Genomic DNA, 9,887 nt, shown 5'->3' with positions numbered 1-9,887 from the left:
GATCCCCGAGTGAAATGAGAAAGAGTGAGGAGGAAGAAGAATATGAGAAGAAGGCGATGAAGAGGGCGGAGGAGGAGGATGAAGAAAATGTTCCTACCGCTGTAGGAAAGAGGCAAAGAGCAAGAGAAAATCAGATGAAATGAGAGAGAGTGGGAGAAAGAGCGAGAGATCAGACAAGAGGGAAGGGTGAGACTTGGCTGGAGGGAGAAAGGAGGAGGCAGGGAAGTAGTAGGCAGCTTGTTGCTGGAAATAAGACATGTACAGTGTTTCTCCCTTCTGTATGTGGGATTGCTGCAGAATTGCTGAATGTTACCTACATTATATACAGTACAGGCATAATCACACATTAGTTCCTACACAAATGGCTTATAGGCAAGAGATGCAAGTCTCAGATCTGATCTGATGTGATCTGGCTTCTATAATGTGACACATCCAAACCCTAAGTGCCACCCTGATCCAGTCTGCTCCAGTTAGTCGGCATTATTTCACATTCTGCGATTTGCTAGCCGGTATATCACACTTACAGTGTGAGCCACATACACTCTTAGAAAAAAAATAGCTATCTAGAACCTAAAAGGGGTTGTCAGCTGTCCCCATAGGAGGAGCCTTTGAAGAACCCCTTTGGTTCCAGGTAGAACCTTTACCACAGAGGGTAATACATTGAACCCAAAGGGGTTCTATGTGAAACCAGAAAGCGTTCTCCTATGGGAACAGCTGAAGAACCCTTTTGGAATCTTTTTGTCTAAAAGTGTATGTCTGGAACGTGGCTTGGGTTTTGGGTGTACTGTACTGTGACTGCACTGGAGAGCACAACAGCCACAGCATTTCTGGCTGAGTTTATGCTGGCCAATCCCCAATTTATGATTTTGATGCAGTGAGGTGTTGTTTAGAGTTGTTTAGGCAACAGAGGAGTATGCCATAAGCAGCGTGTAGCCTGGACGGTCCATTATATCACCAAGTACAACTTTAAAAAAAGTTCAAGAAATATCCCTCTGGGTGTCTGAGTGTCATTCTGATTTTGTCCTGTTGATGGGCAGATGAGACGTCAAAAACTCACCCTCTACATCAATCTTACAGTTGCACCCTCCTTGGTGGCCAGGGGACAGCCAGTGACTAAGATCCAGTCTCATGTAAGTCTGTCAGTCCTGCATGTCTGTCCACGTGCTCCTTCCATCCCTCTGAGGACTAAAAGAACAGAGAGGACCTCTGCATCTGGGAGCCCACATTTTTAAAGAGGGCTTGCAGTTTGCACAACTTACAGTGCTTCATCTTACTACTATTCCCCCTCCCTGCTGGCTCCTCGCTGCCCGGCTTATCCAGCCAGGGTGTCCACATCCCCCCATGGAGCTGAGGGGTCCACCATGTGGGCACCTGGTTGTACTCGGCCAGTCTGGCCAGCAGTATCTTGACCACCTCCGGCCGTGCATCAGCCAGGTTTGACATCTCATCTCATCCCGGCGTTGCCCCATGTCCTGCCACTGCTGGACCCCCCCGGGCAGGGTCTGAGGCGGCACACAGTCTTACATTTTCAGTCAGCAGCTTCCAGTCCGCAGCCCGTATGGCTGCCCGCACTGCTGTGTCCCAGATGCCGAAGCTGTTGAGGGCCTGGAGTCTGCCTCACTGGGCCATCGAAATACCGGGTCGATATTGATGGCCCCCCACACCAGAGACAACGGGGGGACGGGGTACCAGTCAGAAACATGGATCAGCGCCTTTCTCACCTTCCCTTTCCACTTCAGGAATGGGCTGTGGACGAAACCCACTGCTCGCACTCCCCCTTCCCAGTAGGTACCCTTCTCTCCACTCATGGGCCAGTTGCAGCCCCCAGAGAAAGGCTGGCCCCCATTGTCTGAGGAGTAGACCAGAACAGAGTTCTGATAGAGGCCACTGGTTCTCAGCTCCTGCACCAGCTCCCCCACACTCTCGTCCACACAGCTCAGAATAGCTGCATAGTGTTGTCGCAGGCAGTTGTCCGGGTTACTGCAGCAGCGCAGAAAGTGGTGTGGTGCCTGCAGGGTTGTGTGGATGGCCTGGAGTGCCAGGAACAGGAAGAGGGGCTTCCAGGGGTCATGGGCCCTCAGGATCGTCTGAACCCTGGATGGAAAGAGGAGTAGGCCACCAGGTCTGGGTTACTTCTTTATATAACTGAGACGTTATGTAAAATACATCAACTCTGTTGTGTCCTAATCTTTGAAATAGCTGAAGACTTTGAAGTGCCCAATTATAATCAAATGCGAATCACTTTATCAAGAACACTCTAAAAACGTCTTCATTCCGTTTCCAACATGCACAGTAGTGTTTAGTACTAGACAAGCTCCTTTTCGTACATGAATTACAACACCACGAAAGATGTGTGTAAAGGCTGACCTCACCTCTTTATGTAGAGTGTTGCTGAGTAGGTACTGCTCAGCTCCATGTTGTCTCTCCCCGTTGTGCAGGTCAAAGCCACAGGCCTCAGCCTGGTCACAGCTCTCATAGGAGAAGTGATCACCACTGCCAGTCTAAGAAGCTATGGAAGCTGTGGCCCATGGGCAGGTAGCCCGGCCGGCAGAAGCCCAGGTGCCACTTCCCTACCATCTGGGTGCTGTAGCCTGCCTCCTGCAGTCGTTCAGCCAGGGTGGGCGCATCTGAGGGCAGGCACAGGGGCAGGCACAGGGACTGGCATAGGGACAGGCACAGGGACAGGCACAGGGACAGGCACAGGGACTGGCACAGGGACAGGCACAGGGACAGGCACAGGGACAGGCACAGGGACTGGCACAGGGACAGGCACAAGGGCAGGCACAGGGACTGGCACAGGGACAGGCAGAGGGACAGGCACAGGGACTGGCACAGGGACAGGCACAGGGACAGGCACAGGGACTGGTGCGCCCGGATGATGGAATGCTGGCGGCCCGTATGGATCTGGTACCTGGGAAAAGGGGGAGAGGAGGGGAAGGTGAGATGAGAGCTAAATCAAGATTGTCAGAACCAATTTATTGTCAGGGATCACGGTTAGAACCTTCAAACTATTGTTCCAAACACATACATACCTATTCAAAACACCCCTTTATTTAGAAGCAAGGTCATAAGAATGTACAGGAGTTTGAGAAGAATCATTCCATTCAGGATAATATATAATAAGCCAGTACAATAAATGCATTACTCACCGTCCAGTCATGAGCTGGCTGCATGAGGGCGAGCAGATTGACTGGACATATGGACATAGTAGTTCTCCAGCTTCACCCCCTCCCCAGCCAGCTGGTCCAGGACCGGAGTGTGGACGTCCGAGCCATGGTAGCCCACGTCCCCATAGCCCTGGTCATCCACCAGGATGAAGATGAGACCGAGAGGCACGCAGCAGAGACAGCCTAGTATGGCCACTCCGAGCAGAGGGAAGTCCGACTTGACAGCACCTCTCATAACCATCATCAGTCTGGAGGGTAGTGTATGTCTGAGATCTGTTACTCCGATTCAGACCAGGATTGCGAAGCAATGTCTGGGCTGTGTGTGTCTGTCTGGGTTGTGTGTTTCTGTCTGGGCTGTGTGTGTCTGTCTGGGCTGTGTGCATCTGTCTGGGCTGTGTGTGTCTGTCCGGGCTGTGTGTGTCTGTCTGGGTTGTGTGTTTCTGTCTGGTTTGTGTGTTTCTGTCTGGGCTGTGTGTGTCTGTCCGGGCTGTGTGTGTCTGTCTGGGCTGTGTGTGTCTGTCTGGGCTGTGTGTGTCTGTCTGTCCGGGCTGTGTGTGTCTGTTTGGGCTTTGTAGGTCTGTATGGGCTGTGTGTATATGTCTGTCTGGGCTGTGTGTGTCTGTCTGGGCTGTGCATGTCTGTGTGTGTGTGTAGTTGGAGGTACAGAGGCTTCTCCTTCATAGGAACCTGCCACATTCGCACACAAAATGTCCACACACACACACGCACACACACACACACACAACTGACAACATTTATCCAAAATTCTAAGTAAAAATATTGTCATTTAGAGCATTTATTTGCACCCCCAGATCAACACCGATCCTCCACCAAATTTCACAGTGGGTGCGAGACCTGGAGAGGCCTACAAGCCACTGTCTCGCACTCACTGAAATTTGGTGGAGGATCGGTGATGATCAGTGGGTGCTTCAGTAAGGCTGGAATTGGGCAGATATGTCTTTGTGAAGGACGCATGAATCAAGCCACGTACAAGGGTGTCCTGGAAGAAAACTTGCTTCCTTCTGCTCAGACAATGTTCCCCAACTCTGAGGATTGGCTTTTCCAGCAGAACAATGCTCCATGCTACACAGCCAGGTCAATCAAGGTGTGGATGGAGGACCACCAGATCAAGACCCTGTCATAGCCATCTCCAGACCTGAACCGCATTGAAAACCTCTGGAATGTGATCAAGAGGAAGATGGATGGTCACAAGCCATCAAACAAAGCCCAGCTGCTTGAATGTTTGCGCCAGGAGTGGCATAAAGTCATCCAACATCAATGTGAAAGACTGGTGGAGAGCATGCCAAGAATCATGAAAGCTGTGATTGAAAATCAGGGTTATTCCACCAAAATATTGATTTCTGAACTCTTCCTAAGTTAAAACATTAGTATTGTGTTGTTTAAAAATGAATATGAACTTATTTTCTTTGCATTATTCGAGGTCTGACAACACTGCATCATTTTTGTTATTTTGACCAGTTGTCATTTTCTGCAAATAAATGCTCTAAATGACAATATGTTTATTTGGAATTTGGGAGAAATGTTGTCAGTAGTTCATAGAATAAAACAAAATGTTTATTTTACCGAAACACATACCTATAAATAGCAAAACCAAAGAAACTGCTAATTTTGCAGTGGTCTCTTAATTTTTTCCAGAGCTGTATATACACACACACACACACACACACACACACACACACACACACACACACACACACACACACACACACACACACACACACACACACACACACACACACACACACACACACACACACATACACATACACACACATACACAATTGTTTTGCAACTCCATTGAAAAACACATGTGGAAGGTATAGTTCACATGGTGAAAAACAATGTTGACACCTCCTGGCCATGAGGTAAACTACAATTCTACAACCACAAGCTCCAGCTGCGTTGACAACTACAGTGCCTTCTACAGACACAGCCGCTGCTGCTGGGGCTGAGGGAACATAGGGATAGTGCTGAGGGAACATAGGGATAGTGCTGAGGGAACATAGGGCTGAGGGAACATAGGGATAGTGCTGAGGGAACATAGGGCTGAGGGAACATAGGAATAGTGCTGAGGGAACATAGGGTTGAGGGAACATAGGGCTGAGGGAACATAGGGCTGAGGGAACATAGGGCTGAGGGAACATAGGGATAGGGCTGAGGGAACATAGGGCTGAGGGAACATAGGGCTGAGGGAACATAGGGTTGAGGGAACAGAGGGCTGAGGGAACATAGGGCTGAGGGAACATAGGGTTGAGGGAACATAGGGCTGAGAGAACATATGGCTGAGAGAACATAGGGCTGAGGGAACATAGGGTTGAGGGAACATAGGGCTGCGGGAACATAGGGCTGCGGGAACAGAGTACTGAGGGAACATAGTGCTGAGGGAACATAGGGTTGAGGGAAGATAGGGCTGAGGGAACAGAGTGCTGAGGGAACAGAGGGCTGAGGGAACATAGGGCTGAGGGAACATAGGGCTGAGGGAACATAGGGATAGTGCTGAGGGAACATAGTGCTGAGGGAACATAGTGCTGAGGGAAGATAGGGCTGAGGGAACATAGGGCTGAGGGAACATAGGGCTGAGGGAACATAGGGTTGAGGGAACATAGGGCTGAGGGAACATAGGGCTGAGGGAACATAGGGCTGAGGGAACATAGGGCTGAGGGAACATAGGGATAGTGCTGAGGGAACATAGTGCTGAGGGAACATAGTGCTGAGGGAACATAGGGCTGAGGGAACATAGGGCTGAGGGAAGATAGGGCTGAGGGAACATAGGGCTGAGGGAACATAGGGTTGAGGGAACATAGGGTTGAGGGAACATAGGGCTGAGGGAACATAGGGTTGAGGGAACATGGGGCTAAGGGAACATAGGGCTGAGGGAACAGAGTGCTGAGGGAACATAGTGCTGAGGGAACATATTTTATTTTATTTTATTTATTTTACCTTTATTTAACCAGGTAGGCAAGTTGAGAACAAGTTCTCATTTACAATTGCGACCTGGCCAAGATAAAGCAAAGCAGTTCGACAGATAAAACGACACAGAGTTACACATGGAGTAAAAACAAACATACAGTCAATAATGCAGTATAAACAAGTCTATATACAATGTGAGCAAATGAGGTGAGAAGGGAGGTAAAGGCAAAAAAAGGCCATGATGGCAAAGTAAATACAATATAGCAAGTAAAATACTGGAATGGTAGTTTTGCAATGGAAGAATGTGCAAAGTAGAAATAAAAAAATAATGGGGTGCAAAGGAGCAAAATAAATAAATAAATACAAATTAAATACAGTTGGGAAAGAGGTAGTTGTTTGGGCTAAATTATAGGTGGGCTATGTACAGGTGCAGTAATCTGTGAGCTGCTCTGACAGTTGGTGCTTAAAGCTAGTGAGGGAGATAAGTGTTTCCAGTTTCAGAGATTTTTGTAGTTCGTTCCAGTCATTGGCAGCAGAGAACTGGAAGGAGAGGCGGCCAAAGAAAGAATTGGTCTTGGGGGTGACTAGAGAGATATACCTGCTGGAGCGTGTGCTACAGGTGGGAGATGCTATGGTGACCAGCGAGCTGAGATAAGGGGGGACTTTACCTAGCAGGGTCTTGTAGATGACATGGAGCCAGTGGGTTTGGCGACGAGTATGAAGCGAGGGCCAGCCAACGAGAGCGTACAGGTCGCAATGGTGGGTAGTATATGGGGCTTTGGTGATAAAACGGATTGCACTGTGATAGACTGCATCCAATTTGTTGAGTAGGGTATTTGAGGCTATTTTGTAAATGACATCGCCAAAGTCGAGGATTGGTAGGATGGTCAGTTTTACAAGGGTATGTTTGGCAGCATGAGTGAAGGATGCTTTGTTGCGAAATAGGAAGCCAATTCTAGATTTAACTTTGGATTGGAGATGTTTGATATGGGTCTGGAAGGAGAGTTTACAGTCTAACCAGACACCTAAGTATTTGTAGTTGTCCACGTATTCTAAGTCAGAGCCGTCCAGAGTAGTGATGTTGGACAGGCGGGTAGGTGCAGGTAGCGATCGGTTGAAGAGCATGCATTTAGTTTTACTTGTATTTAAGAGCAATTGGAGGCCACGGAAGGAGAGTTGTATGGCATTGAAGCTTGCCTGGAGGGTTGTTAACACAGTGTCCAAAGAAGGGCCGGAAGTATACAGAATGGTGTCGTCTGCGTAGAGGTGGATCAGGGACTCACCAGCAGCAAGAGCGACCTCATTGATGTATACAGAGAAGAGAGTCGGTCCAAGAATTGAACCCTGTGGCACCCCCATAGAGACTGCCAGAGGTCCGGACAGCAGACCCTCCGACTTGACACACTGAACTCTATCAGAGAAGTAGTTGGTGAACCAGGCGAGGCAATCATTTGAGAAACCAAGGCTGTCGAGTCTGCCGATGAGGATATGGTGATTGACAGAGTCGAAAGCCTTGGCCAGATCAATGAATACGGCTGCACAGTAATGTTTCTTATCGATGGCGGTTAAGATATCGTTTAGGACCTTGAGCGTGGCTGAGGTGCACCCATGACCAGCTCTGAAACCAGATTGCATAGCAGAGAAGGTATGGTGAGATTCGAAATGGTCGGTAATCTGTTTGTTGACTTGGCTTTCGAAGACCTTAGAAAGGCACGGTAGGATAGATATAGGTCTGTAGCAGTTTGGGTCAAGAGTGTCCCCCCCTTTGAAGAGGGGGATGACCGCAGCTGCTTTCCAATCTTTGGGAATCTCAGACGACACGAAAGAGAGGTTGAACAGGCTAGTAATAGGGGTGGCAACAATTTCGGCAGATAATTTTAGAAAGAAAGGGTCCAGATTGTCTAGCCCGGCTGATTTGTAGTGGTCCAGATTTTGCAGCTCTTTCAGAACATCAGCTGAATGGATTTGGGAGAAGGAGAAATGGGGAAGGCTTGGGCGAGTTGCTGTTGGGGGTGCAGTGCTGTTGTCCGGGGTAGGAGTAGACAGGTGGAAAGCATGGCCAGCCGTAGAAAAATGCTTATTGAAATTCTCAATTATGGTGGATTTATCAGTGGTGACAGTGTTTCCTATCTTCAGTGCAGTGGGCAGCTGGGAGGAGGTGTTCTTATTCTCCATGGACTTTACAGTGTCCCAGAACTTTTTTGAGTTAGTGTTGCAGGAAGCAAATTTCTGCTTGAAAAAGCTAGCCTTGGCTTTTCTAACTGCCTGTGTATAATGATTTCTAGCTTCCCTGAACAGCTGCATATCACGGGGGCTGTTCGATGCTAATGCAGAACGCCATAGGATGTTTTTGTGTTGGTTAAGGGCAGTCAGGTCTGGGGAGAACCAAGGGCTATATCTGTTCCTGGTTCTAAATTTCTTGAATGGGGCATGTTTATTTAAGATGGTTAGGAAGGCATTTTTAAAAAATATCCAGGCATCCTCTACTGACGGGATGAGATCAATATCCTTCCAGGATACCCCGGCCAGGTCGATTAGAAAGGCCTGCTCGCAGAAGTGTTTCAGGGAGCGTTTTACAGTGATGAGTGGAGGTCGTTTGACCGCTGACCCATTACGGATGCAGGCAATGAGGCAGTGATCGCTGAGATCTTGGTTGAAGACAGCAGAGGTGTATTTAGAGGGGAAGTTGGTTAGGATGATATCTATGAGGGTGCCCGTGTTTAAGGTTTTGGGGAGGTACCTGGTAGGTTCATTGATTATTTGTGTGAGATTGAGGGCATCAAGTTTAGATTGTAGGATGGCTGGGGTGTTAAGCATGTTCCAGTTTAGGTCGCCTAGCAGCACGAACTCTGAAGATAGATGGGGGGCAATCAGTTCACATATGGTGTCCAGAGCACAGCTGGGGGCAGAGGGTGGTCTATAGCAGGCGGCAACGGTGAGAGACTTGTTTTTAGAGAGGTGGATTTTTAAAAGTAGAAGTTCAAATTGTTTGGGTACAGACCTGGATAGTAGGACAGAACTCTGCAGGCTATCTTTGCAGTAGATTGCAACACCGCCCCCTTTGGCAGTTCTATCTTGTCTGAAAATGTTGTAGTTTGGAATTAAAACTTCAGAATTTTTGGTGGTCTTCCTAAGCCAGGATTCAGACACAGCTAGAACATCCGGGTTGGCAGAGTGTGCTAAAGCAGTGAATAGAACAAACTTAGGGAGGAGGCTTCTAATGTTAACATGCATGAAACCAAGGCTATTACGGTTACAGAAGTCGTCAAAAGAGAGCGCCTGGGGAATAGGAGTGGAGCTAGGCACTGCAGGGCCTGGATTCACCTCTACATCGCCAGAGGAACATAGGAGGAGTAGAATAAGGGTACGGCTAAAAGCTATGAGAATTGGTCGTCTAGAACGTCTGGAACATAGAGTAAAAGGAGGTTTCTGGGGGCGATAAAATAGCATCAAGGTATAATGTACAGACAAATGTATGGTAGGATGTGAATACAGTGGAGGTAAACCTAGGTATTGAGTGATGAAGAGAGAGATATTGTCTCTAGAAACATCGTTGAAACCAGGAGATGTCATTGCATGTGTGGGTGGTGGAACTAATAGGTTGGATAAGGTATAGTGAGCAGGACTAGAGGCTCTACAGTGAAATAAGCCAATAAACACTAACCAGAACAGAAATGGACAAGACATATTGACATTAAGGATAGGCATGCTTAGTCGAGTGATCAAAAGGGTCCGGTGAGTGGAGAGGTTGGTTGGTGATTTAGACAGCTAGCCAGGGCATCGGTAGCA

At 48.2% G+C, this 9,887-nt stretch overlaps 1 pseudogene; it reads right to left on the bottom strand.

The window, feature by feature from the left end:
- Nucleotides 1-1,185: 1,185 nt before the first annotated feature.
- LOC109898848 (arylsulfatase I-like) lies at nucleotides 1,186-3,408 on the bottom strand (annotated as a pseudogene).
- Between the last annotated feature and the right edge of the window lie 6,479 nt (nucleotides 3,409-9,887).

The sequence above is a fragment of the Oncorhynchus kisutch genome, linkage group LG11, assembly GCF_002021735.2.
Source record: "Oncorhynchus kisutch isolate 150728-3 linkage group LG11, Okis_V2, whole genome shotgun sequence".
NCBI classification, from domain to species: domain Eukaryota; kingdom Metazoa; phylum Chordata; class Actinopteri; order Salmoniformes; family Salmonidae; genus Oncorhynchus; species Oncorhynchus kisutch.
The sequence above is the reverse complement of the archived record's forward strand: the minus strand, read 5'-3'. Positions and strand labels throughout refer to the sequence as shown.